Below are 12,444 nucleotides of genomic sequence, written 5' to 3' on the forward strand. Positions count from 1 at the left end.
GGGGAACAGTGTGTACTTCCAGGCCTTTTTTCCCAAGTCAAGTTGTTGTCCTTTCAATCTCAGTTGTGGAGGGTGCTGTTCAGCTTCAAGTTGTTGTTCTTTCAGTCTTAGTTGTGGAGGGCACAGCTCAGCTCCAGGTCCAGTTGCCATTGCTAGTTGCAGGGGGCACAGCCCACCATCCCTTGCGGGAGTCGAACCAGCAACCTTGTGGTTGAGAGGACACAATCCAACCAACTGAGCCATCTGGGAGCTCAGGGGCAGCTCAGCTCAAGGTGCCGTGTTCAATTTTAGTTGCAGGGGGCACTGCCCACCATCCCTTGCGGGAGTCGAGGAATTAAACTGGCAACCTTGTGGTTGAGAGCCCACTGGCCCATGTGGGAATCAAACCGGCAGCCTTCGGAGTTAGGAGCATGGAGCTCTAACCACCTGAGTCACCGGACCAGCCTATACCTATATCTTTAGTTATAGTTGGCATTCAATATTATTCTACTTCAGTGCATTGGTCAGGCATCTACACAGTCTATGACGTGATCCCCCGATAAGTCCAGTGTCCATCTGGCACCTTACGTGATCTTTACAAGTGTTGATTATATTCTCCGTACTGTATTAACTATCAGTTTGTATTTCTTAATGCCTTCACCTTTTTCACCCTGCCCTCAACTCCATTCTCATCTAACACCCTGATAGATCTAGTACCTATCTGGCACCATACCTAGTTATTACATATTATGGACTACATTCCTTGTGCTATACCCTACATTCCCATGACTATTGTATAACAACTAATTTGTACTTCTTAATCTCTTCCCCTTTCACCCATCCTTAATCCCTCTCCCATCTTAAAGAAGTCCCTCTAAGATTCCTTGTGATACTGGTTTGGTGGTGATGAGCTCCTTCAGCTTTTTCTTGTATGGGAAGCTCCTTATCTGTCCTTCAATTCTAAATGACAGCTTTGCTGGGTAGAGCAATCTTGGTTGATATGTCATTGCTTTTTGTCACTTGGAATATTTTCTGCCACTCTCTTCTTGCCTGCAAAGTTTCTGTTGAGAAATCAGCTGACAGTCTTATGGGGACTCCCTTGTAGGTCACTAAACTGCTTTTCTCTTGCTGCTTTTAAGATTCTCACTTTGTATATAACCTTTGGCATTTTAATTATGATCTGTCTTGGTGTGGGCCTCTTTGGATTTCTCTTGTTTGGGACTCTCTGGGCTTGTATGTCTATTTCCTTCACCAGATTAAGGAAGTTTTCTGTCATTATTTCTTCAAATAAGTTTTCAATTCCTTGCTCTCTCTCTTCTCCTTCTGGTACCCCTATAATGCAAATGTTGGTATGCTTGATATTGTCTTGGAGGCCCCTTAAACTCTCCTCAATTTTTTGGATTCGTTTTTCTTTTTGCTGTTCTGGTTGGGTGTTTTCTGCTACCTTATCTTCTACATTGCTGGTTGGATCCTCTGCTTCATCTAATCTACTGTTGATTCCCTGTAATATGTTCATTTCCATTATTGTATCCTTTATTTCTGACTCATTCTTTTTATGGTTTCCTTCTCCATTTTCATGCTTCCTATCTCTCTGTTGAAGTTCTCCCTGAGATCATTGAGCATTCTTATAACCAGTGTTTGGAACTCTGCATCTAATAGGTTGCTTATCTCCATTTCACTTAGTTTTTTCTGGAGCTTTGTTCTGTTCTTTTATTTGGGACACATTTCTTTGTCTCCCCATTTTGGCTGCCTCCCTGTGTTTCTATGTATTAGGTAGTGGCCTTATGTAGTAGGTGTGCTGTAGGATTCAGTGACACAGTCTTTCTGGTCACCTGAGCCACACACTCCAGGTGTGTCCCTCATGTGGGTTGCATGTGCCCTCCTCTTATAGTTAAGCCTTGGTTAATAATTGCACATCAAAGTGAGAAACTGGCCCTTGGGCTCACTGGTTGTGAGAACTGGCTTTGACTACAATGGAAGAGTTGTTGTGCAGGGGCTGATCCTACAGAACAGGATCTTCCTCAGCAGGACTCAGGTGCCTGCCCAATCCACCCCATGAGTGTGTCCTCCTTGGAGGCCGCTGGGTGATGCTCCAGCTCACTTTGAAGCTGGCTACTGGGGTTGTCAGCCCCAGGACCACCTTGGAGGGGATTCGTTGTACATCTACTTCAGCCACAGCCCATACCCAACCCAGGGCCACCCAGTGGGAGCCAGAAAGAAATCTGCAGATGGCTGTCACCTGTGCTGTGCTTGGAAATGCCTTGAGAGGCCAAGCCTCAAACCTAGGCCAGCTGCTACTAGTGCCGGCTTAGGGTTGCTCAGCCAGAGGTAGGACATGCTCAAGCCAGATGCTGCTTGTCTGGGTTCCGTGAACGTTTGAGAGTCTAGAAAAGTCTGAAGCTTGAGCCAGGGCAGGCAGTCTGCACGAAAAAGCCCTGGAAGCAGCCTGGGTGTGCCTGAAAGTTGGGCGGGGCCAGATCTGAAATCGCCAGGGCAGGGCAAACGAACAGTGGAGATTCAGAAATGATGGCCACCTGTGTTTGTGCACCAAGAAGGTGTGGGGCTCAAGAAAGAAACAATGGCCTCCTCCATCTCCCCCATCCAGGAGAAAGCCGCCTCCCCAGCCCCTGTCCCAAGCCAGATAAATAAATTCCCCACTATTTGACCCTGCCACCTTTCCAGCTACTGCCCAGCACTGGAGCTCAGAGTGAGTGATTCTGTTGGTGGGTAAGTCCATGCCCTGTCCCTTTAAGAGAAGCACCTGTGAGTGCTGCTGTACTCAGTCTTACTCAGTCACAATCTCTGCTGGTTTTCACAACCAAAAATTATGGGGACTTCTCTCCCCAGCACTGGAACCCTGGACTGGGGTGGGGCTGGGAACTCTCACCCTTCTAGACAATGGGGAGGAACCCTCCCACACACAGCCAAAATAACCCTCCCAATCTTTAATGGTCCCACGTGGGTGTGGGACCAGCCCATTGCACGTCTCTGACCTTCCTACCAATCTGGAGGTGGCTTCTTCTGCAAGTCCTTTGTGGAAAGGCTTCAGTTCACCTTGATTTTAGGTGATTCTCAATAATGGTTTTTTTGTAGATTAGTTGTAGTTTTGATGTGGTGGAGAGAAGATAAACACAGTGTTTACCTACTGCAGCATCTAGGTTGTTCCCCCTGTTGCTGTACATTTTTAAAGTAGGCATTACGAGCCCTATTTTACAAAATTAGGAAACTCATGTTTGAACGGTTAAACAGCTTGTTCAAGTTCACAGAGTAAGTGGCTTAACTGGGACTTTAGCCCAAGTCTGTCTGCAACCTATGTCACATGTTCTTTCAATAATGTGCTAAATCCCCAGGATCCTTTTCACATGGTACACAGTGTATCTTCAGTTACAGCCTCTGTCTTCTGTCTCTAACTTACTCCTTCTTTCTAGCTTCTGGTTACAGAGAGAAGATTCCATCTATTCTCCCAGATCTTACAAATATCAAGGCAGGTACAAACGCTAAACCATGAAGCTATTCATGTTTATTTGAAGTCAGGTCAGTCAGTCCCATAACACAGCCACCACTTTCATCTCCACAAGAAAATGATTTATGCGATAGAGTTGGAACGAATAGCGATTCTTACTCAATGTATAACAAGTTGTTATACATTGCCCTGCAGATCCATTACGTTACCAGTTGACTCTTATGAAAGAAGAAAGACACTTTGTTACCTGAGTAGTTGTTAAAGGGTTACACCTTCCATGCTCATCAAAAATAAAATGTGTTTTGATTTTTTGAACAGTGCATAAATGTTAGCTATTAGATTGGGAAAGCTGTGGCAGAAAATCCTACATTTTTAACACGTAGGCATTTTAAACCTCAGGCAGCCTACTTACCCTCTGCCCTTTTCTTCTGCCAGCTGCTACAACACTGTCTTTTCTTCTGCCAGCTGCTATAACAAAGATTGGAAAACAACAGAATCCCTGCCTCCATGACTCTCGTGGAGGAGTAAAGCTTATCGATAGAAAGCTGTTGTACAAAGAATACTCTGCTATACATAGTGAAAACGTGATATGCTGGCACAGGCAAGGTGATGTTAAGTATATATCTTCAGCCATTAAAAAAAAAAAAAGCCAACTTAATCTCTGGTCTGTTAAATTTTTTTTGAGGAATCCAAAAACAGATAATAGAAATATAAGCTGGTTACTCCAGTAGGTAGGGTCCATGAAGCTAAGCTAAGCAAAAGTGCAAAGTAGTCACCACGATGGAAAGATAGTTTTTATTTTAGAAACCTGGCAGTCTCTGTTGGCATAATATGACAAGAATTGCCTCACCTTATTGTTCGTTTTCTTTTTTTCTATGGCACGGTCTACTGTAGCCTGAAATTGTCACTTTACTTGGCTAACTGCTAAATCACAAGCAATAAAAGAGCTGGTTATTGTTTTAATTGAACTAACAAGAGAAGTATGAAGGGGGAAATTCATGTTTCACTCTATTTGTCTTACATTTGCGGATCTGGTGTTCTGATTTATAGCGTGACTTATGCTGCTTCAAGACTCAGAGCTAAATTATAAAGTCAGTTTTCAGCTTCAACAAATCCTCTCTGGGTCCTGCTGTGTTTCCCTTAATGGCAGGGACTGGTAGGTTCCATCTGTAAGGATGCATGCTTTGCATATGAACAACCACAGGGCAGAAGACAATGCAGAAAAGAACTGCAATTCAACAGTTCCTTTCCCTTTGTGTGTGTGTGGTTGTTTTCTGTTTCTTTTAAACACTGAGATTGGAAATCAGTGAGTGATTTAAAAAGAAATATTCTCTATTGTGGAATTGGAAGAATAATCCATTTGATGTTCTGATGCATATACTTAAAAGCAACATGTCATCGCTTAATATAAACATAACAGCAGGTTTTAAGATCTGAGCTAATCTTGCTTAGACACATCACCTTAAGAAACAGTGGGTTTCTTGAGCTGGTGATTTATACAAAACCCTTTACTTTCTTGTTCTGGGTTTGTTTAGCCTGATGTGAACATAAGTTTATCTAGCTAGAGGAGAGTCCAGTGAGACTATATAAAGTATTTCAAATTAAAATGGGGGAGGCAATCAAACTTCCATTGAAAAAAATCTGAAAGTTAGTGTTCTTTATATTCGCCCAAAGGTAGAATAATATTCTCTTTATATTCTGTTTTTCTAAACTGGATTTAATCTTCCTTCCACTGCACAGAGTAACAAAAACTGTAATAACTTACTGCCACCTACAGATGGGAGCTAAGTCTTTGAAAATGTCCGCTGGTAGCAACAAAGATGAACCTGGAGTTCACACTAAAGATCCCCAGGTCACAGAACATAGATCTCAGAGATATTACCTGTAAGAAATAAATACTTCCGGTACCATAGGTAATTAGATTGTGCATACAGGTTATGAGATTTAAGTGAAACTAGAGTTATTAAAAAAGCAGATTCTCTAATATTATATCCAAGACATTTTCTTCTCAAAAATGTTTCTTCCTAATGGTAGTGAGTTGTCAGTTACTGCAGCCTAAGTTTTAAAGAGAGGAAGAAAACCCATGATCTGTGACAAGCCTTGTACCAGCCAATGTTTGCACTAAGTTGTCACCTCACCCAAAGTCAGATATGCCGCCTCTCAGTCCTGTGAACAGGCTGCACCAGGAGCATACAGTAATGCCATTTTTTGTGTTATTATTTCTTGAAGCCACATACCGTAACTTTCCCTGAGTCATATTTGAAATGTCTCAGACCTCCTTTCCCACGTTTCTCAGTGTGCAATTAATTGGACATTTCTTTTCTCCTCATATATAGTAGTATTCTTGCACTTCATTTTCAGTTCATTTACTCATTCGCTTTCTATCATAATATAAGAGTTCATATGGCTTTGCTAGATTGCTTGGTGTTCTTGATTTTTCAAAAAAGTATTTATTATATTTTTCCAACCTAAATGTTGATATGGAAAAAAATGTAACAGTATACAGGAAAATATTTTTTTAAAAAAAATTGGAGATCATCTAAGATATAAAAGGTAATACCTAGGAACAGAATCACACACACACACACCTAGCCGAATGATTTTGGACCAAATTATTTAATTTCCTGGTTACATTTTTGTCTCCTGTAAAATGGCAATGCATGCCTCATAGGGCAACTACCTGGATGAAATGAGTGATATTTAAACTACTAGCACAGAGTTGGACACATGGAAAGTACTCAATAAATCTAATCTATTGTTGTTGTTTTTTTTTATTAATAGCTAATCCAAACTGACAAAACTGATACTGAGATGAAATTCCTTGCTTTGCCCCATCCTCACAATATCACTGTACATCAGCTTGATAAAGAACATCTTAGGAGCAAAATCTTTTAGTTCAGAAAAATTTTAATTTGTTTCTTAAGCCATTGTAACACAATTTGTATGCACCTACAATTTAAAATTGGGCTCTATTATGTGCTAAACACCTTAGTAAGAGATTTGTCTTCATTGTATCTACCTCTTATAACAATCCTACAAGCAAAACCTGGAGTTGAAAGAGATTTTAAAACTTGGAAAACTTGTCCTTAGCCAGTAAGTTCCAGCCTTGGGATCTGAGTCTAGATTTATATGACTCTAAAATAGAGGATTCTTCTGCTAGAACACAGTGCGTCTCAATAGTTCATGGTAGACATGAGGCTAGAGCCCAATTTCTGGCACCCAAGCAATTTCTTGAATCAGAAACATCCTTTTCCTGATAGCCTGCTGCTTGTTTGTTTGTTTTTTTCTTTTTTCTGAAAATCCAGTTTATTTTCTATGTTGTGGACAGATCCAGTCGGTGTAGTGTGATCAGTTTTTCTACACGTGTAATAATTTATCAAAATATGTTTTCCCACAACTCTTTTCCATCAACTCTGAAAAACCCAAATAAAGCTCTTGAAAATCACCTCTTAAAATTTGGAAGAAAGTGTAGCAAGTCTTTCCTGTAATATTTACTGAACTACAAATGGCTAAAGAGCAATTTATGTTTTAAAAGGTGACTAGTACAGCAGTTGAGTTCAGGAAATTAATATTTTAGTGCACTTTGCTCCAGTTTTAGCCAACATGCTACATTATCCTTTTTTGGGGGGTGGGTGGAGCGGCGCACAAAGTGGATTTGAGGATTTCCATTGTGCGAAAAAGATATGACTCTGCAAGCAAAACAGTGTAAGCTGACTTTTGTTCTTAAGACCTGGACATTTTAAGACAGAAGCTTTGCAAAACATTACACAATTTTTTATTATTAAATGAGAAAAATCTCATTTGTTACATCATCACATTGCTAGTGAGAGAAATGCTGCAGTGATGAAGAAAGTCAATGTTGGATCAACCAAAGTCCTCATTTCTACAACACTCATTTATAAAGAAATAATATTCAATACAGCCCAACACAACATTCTTGGTTTTCTTCGTATTGAAGTCCCCCCCAAAAATCATCTTCTAATGGGGTATTTTACTACATATATTATAGTTCTTCATTTTTACAATTCACCCCAAACTGTATGAGAGATGGATCACACTAAAATTTCTAAAGCTGTTAGGAAATCCTTCACACATTGTCGTCATCTGATGTCACTGCTACTTGTTTCTGTGTCATCATTCTCAATAGTGGGTTTGAAAGTGCTGTTTTTCCAGGGTCCAAACTTGAAGTCACAAATCAGGCCATTTTCAAAATACCATTTTTCCTCAGACCATTCTTCTGTAACTGTTCACTAATAACTTGGAATTCTCTCATTTCATCCTCAGTTAAGGGAGCACATGTTTCATCATTTTCACTATCTTCTTGCCAGCCCATCTCCTTTAACAATCTGTGTTCTGCCTCACGTGAACTTGAAAGAACATGTTTGTGGGAAGGTTGAAGACCGAATGATCTGTTGGGAAATAACGAAGCCATTGCCATTCTCTTGCGGAACTTCATTTTCATCAAAGTTTTGGTTTATATCCCTTTCTTGGTGAGTACTATTGCTGTTATGCAAATTAAATGAGTCATCATCCTTCTCTGAGCCAGCATGGCTTTCATCTTCATGTTCCTCTTCTACTCTGTCCCTTTTCAATGCTTTCAAAAATTCACTCTTCTTATCAATGTGCATTCGTGTCAGTTTGGTTAGACGAGGCTGCTGATTAAGTTTGTCAACAGGTGAAGAGGAATTTGAGTGATTACGCTCTTTCACTGAAGTTGTAGATGGACTGAAATTCTTGGCAGCTGATTTGAAAGCATTGAAATTGCCAATACCATATGTAGATGTAGACTCATGGGAGAAAGAAGTCCCAACTTTATTTTCTTTGGTTTGGCTTTTCCATTGTGTAGGTTTTGTAGGTGGAGCAGCAGGTTTAGGGACTAAACCTTTATAAACAGTTGGACCAGTCCCATTCTTAACTGGCTGTGATTGAAGATTTCCTACCACTGGGAATCCAGATAGCTGTAAATCTTTTGTATTACGTTTCTTAATGACCAGCATCCTTGGAGCTCTAGATTTAGGATTTGGAGGATATTCTAAGAGAGGAGTTTGGGAGATTTTTTTGGTTGCATATGTGTGTGTCTGGGCGTGTAGGCCCCATACACCTGCAGCTAAAGACTTATTCTGATTTTGTTCTCTCTCATATTCAGGATTTAAAGACGGAAAATCCTCAGCCTCAAACTGTTTGCGTTCTCTTTTGTCTTCTTTCCTCCCTGTTTCATTGTCAGGTATGTTGTTTTCATGTAGTCCTTGGCTTTTTCCAGAATGGAAAATACTGCTACGAGAACGGGAATTTCCACCATAGTATCCCCCATGATGATTTACATTTTCAGTACCATTTCTTCCATGTGAACGCCATCCATTTTTTTCTTTCTTCCAAAGTTACCTCCATTAGGATGTCCAATACCAGAATCAAAGCCATCTGAAGAGTTGTGTCGTCAGCGATTCACATCATAACGATTTTCTGTCCATGAAAAGTTTTCAGAATGCTTCTCAAAATTCAATGACGACTTTGTTGATGATAGTGGTGTGGGGAAAATTAAGCCAGGCTGGAGCAAAGTCATGCTGCGCCATTTAGGTCCAGTCTCTCCAACTCAATGAAACAAGGCTTCAACACCTCATGGCAAGTCCAAATTCCAACAGGACTGCATAGGAAGGTGTTGAGTTTTTCTCTGTTACCTTTACGTTTTCCAGTTTGTTTGTTTTTATTTTGTATCCTCTGAAATAAAATCCAAGTTCTTCGAAGATACTCAAGCTATGACTATTTGACATAGAGTTACTTCAAGTCAGCTACCCATACTTCTGTTTTAAAGTTTTCATATGGCTATCTCCATAATTAGCCAAGTTCCTTAGATTTAAATTATAAAGTCTTCTTTATTATTCCATGAACTTGTCGCTGTTGTACTTCTCCACTCCAGATGAAATATCCAATTTGTGAGCCAAAAAGCAAAGACAAAAAGAAAATTTCACATCTGAAGGGCATTCCTAACCATCAGCATATGCAAAGACACATAGCTATCTCAATACTACCACGCTGCTGGGAAACTGCAACATCTTAAATTTCCACGTAAATAAAAGATAAAAGGAAAAAAACTCTGTGTTCTTTCAATATCTTTATTTAGAAAAGCTGCCCCACTGTGATATGAATAGGGCTGAGGTCAAAAATTCCTAAAACTTTTTAATGAAGGTAAAAATAAATTACCATGAAACTTCAGCAATATTTAAACAGTAATTTGAAACTGCTGAAACTACTCAGTACACAAATCAAATATATGTCACAGTTTTGGCTGAAGAACACTAACAAGAGGGGAGGCGTTGGGGAAAGGCACAAATACCACCAGCTGAAATACTTTAAACCAGGTATATCATCCATTTGAACCAAAATACTAAAATGACTATGTTTCTTTTTAAGTAGCTTGTAGAACTGTTCACTACTATGAATTCACTTCAGAGATGATTCTTGACAATTTTAATAAACTTCTGGGGCAAAATTATCCAAAAATATTGTAATTCCAAAATGGCCACTTGAAATATCCGGGGCCTTTTACACGAAAGCTAGATGATCTTCATATCTAAGTAATTTGATCACCTTCTGCCACACCAGCTGTGCCCCTGGCCTGGGGGTGCTGCTGCGCTCTGTCCGGAGAGGAGGTTTTCAGTACTTTGAATAATCCCCCTTTGCCGCTTTTCCCTCCCCCACAACCAGTCTCCTGTTGTTTCTTTTTTTTTTAATCTTTCCTGACTATGTAATGTCCTTCTTCTTTATTAAAGAATGAAGTTCCTCTGAACTCCTAGATTGTGTTTCCGTATGCCCTACTTTCTCTCCAAAGATGATCCCATCCATTCCTACAACTTCAAAAGCCACCTGTCTGCTACCCATTTTGATCACCGTTATTGTATAAGCCAACTGCCAAAGTAAGTTGTATGTCTCCAAAGTCAGACATGCAGTGGGTAGCCGCAGCATCTTCGCAGCTAACCAAGCCTGAAGTGTAAGAGTAATCCTCTCCCCTCCCTTTCTCTCACTGCAATCCAGCAGTAAGTCCATTCCATTCAACATTCATAATATATCAGAAGCCCACACTCTTCTCCACCCTACTGCCATGAACCAAGCCAAGGTCACTATCTTCTCTCGCCTCAGCCACTGCAACTGCTCCTACCTGCTCTCCCAGACTCCTAAATTGCACCCTACCACGATTCTCCATCCAGCAGCCTAAATAGTCTCTTTAAACTGCAATTCAATTAATGATCCCTCTCCTTTTTAACACTTTTCAATGGCTTCCAAATACATATAATTAGAATCAACTACATACATCTTATCCTGTCCTGCAAGGCCCTACGTGGTCTGCCAATGACCAAATCTCCAGTAGCACTTTGTGTCAAATCCCCTTGCTCACTAGGGCTATTTGACAGTTCCTAAAACAAGGCAGCTCATGGAAACCTAAGAACATTTCCAATCACTGTTCTCAGCACCTGCATTAGGCTTCCCACAGTTCTTCTTATAGGAGGATCCTTTTCTTTGTTAAAGTTTGGTTCCAAAATCCCCTTCTTAATGGAGCTCTTAAAGAACCCATCTAACATCTGCCCCCAAGCCACTACAACTGTTATGCTCTCCCTTCACTAGACTTACTTCCTCTATGGTACCTTTACAATCTGTATTTACATTCTTATGTCTCTTTTTACTTGTTAAGTATATGTCTCGTCTGGTAGACTACTAGCTTCATGGGGATAGAACTATACCTATTTCACTTGCAGTTTATTCCTGGCACTTATTACAGGCCTGGAATGTTTTCAGGGAATATTTGTCAGCACTCAAGCAATATATGTTGCCTAACTAAGTGAATGAATTATATGAGTTGGTGATGATGATAGATATGACTCCCCACACTGGCACATTAGCTTGGCTATTAGCCGCAATTATAGACTACATCATTAGATGTACACACATTTTAAAATGAACACATTTGTCAAGGTTTTGTCCTTGACATAAAGAGAAACAAGGAAGAGGATAAGTGTAGGTCAATTTAAAGTCTCCGCTAACTGAAAATCAACCTAAAGTTTATGTCTCAGTGGGTTGCATTGACTTAGGTGTAAATCATCATATACAAAAAATTGTTTCTCCATTAGTCATGATTAGATTTTATGGTTAATATAAGTTGTGGATATAATGGCCTTCAACTGACTTGGTTTGTTTCTTTTTAAAAATAGGACTTTCTTGTAGTGCCAAAGAGAGCTGTACTCTAGGGTTGTTAGTGCTTTTCCTTCAGAAATGATCACCACTTATAGATATACCCTGTAGTTTTACACACAAAAAAAAAAATCCTGAATATCACATAGAATGAATATTCCTTAGACTATGCCTTGAAGAAAGCACTTAAGAATATCATGATAGCGTAATATATGGTATACACACAGATTGTTCCTTTCAATTTTTAGAGTTTTGGGCATAAAAATTTGTCAAATCTATAGTTTCTAATAAGTTATTTTAATTCATTGAAATTTGAGAAATAACTTTGCACATGGCACACATACTTCATCCTGTCCACAAACATTTATTGAATATCTATTATTTAGTAGAATAAAAATAGTGTTGATCTTCATTACTCATGGATTTCGTATTTGCAAAATCATCTACTCAGTAAAATTTACTTGTATCCCCAAAATCAATACTGGTGCATTTTTTAGTCATTCACCAACATGTGCATAGTAGTGAAAAATTTGTCACCTGAAATTCACACTTCAGCTGAAAGCCAAACAAGGTGATACTCTGTCTTTTTTTTCAGCTGTCATAAACAAGTGGGGTGTTTTTTTGTTTGTTTGTTTGTTTCTTTGTGATCTATTTAGTGCCACAATTTTTTGTTTTGTTTTTTGTTCTTGTTTTTGGTGGTACTTTCACTGTTCAAAATGGCCCACATGCATAGTTCTGATGTGCTGTCTAGTGTTCCTAAGTACAAGAAGGTCCTGTGTTAGATAAGTATTGTCCAGGCATGAATTATAGTGCTGTTGGCG

At 39.6% G+C, this 12,444-nt stretch overlaps 1 pseudogene; it reads right to left on the reverse strand.

Annotated features, from left to right (window-relative positions):
• Positions 1–7,281: 7,281 nt before the first annotated feature.
• On the reverse strand, positions 7,282–11,711 carry LOC141571670 (vasculin pseudogene; annotated as a pseudogene).
• Between the last annotated feature and the right edge of the window lie 733 nt (positions 11,712–12,444).

This window comes from Rhinolophus sinicus, chromosome 2, assembly GCF_057876585.1.
Source record: "Rhinolophus sinicus isolate RSI-liver-muscle chromosome 2, RSI-T2T, whole genome shotgun sequence".
Lineage (NCBI taxonomy): Eukaryota > Metazoa > Chordata > Mammalia > Chiroptera > Rhinolophidae > Rhinolophus > Rhinolophus sinicus.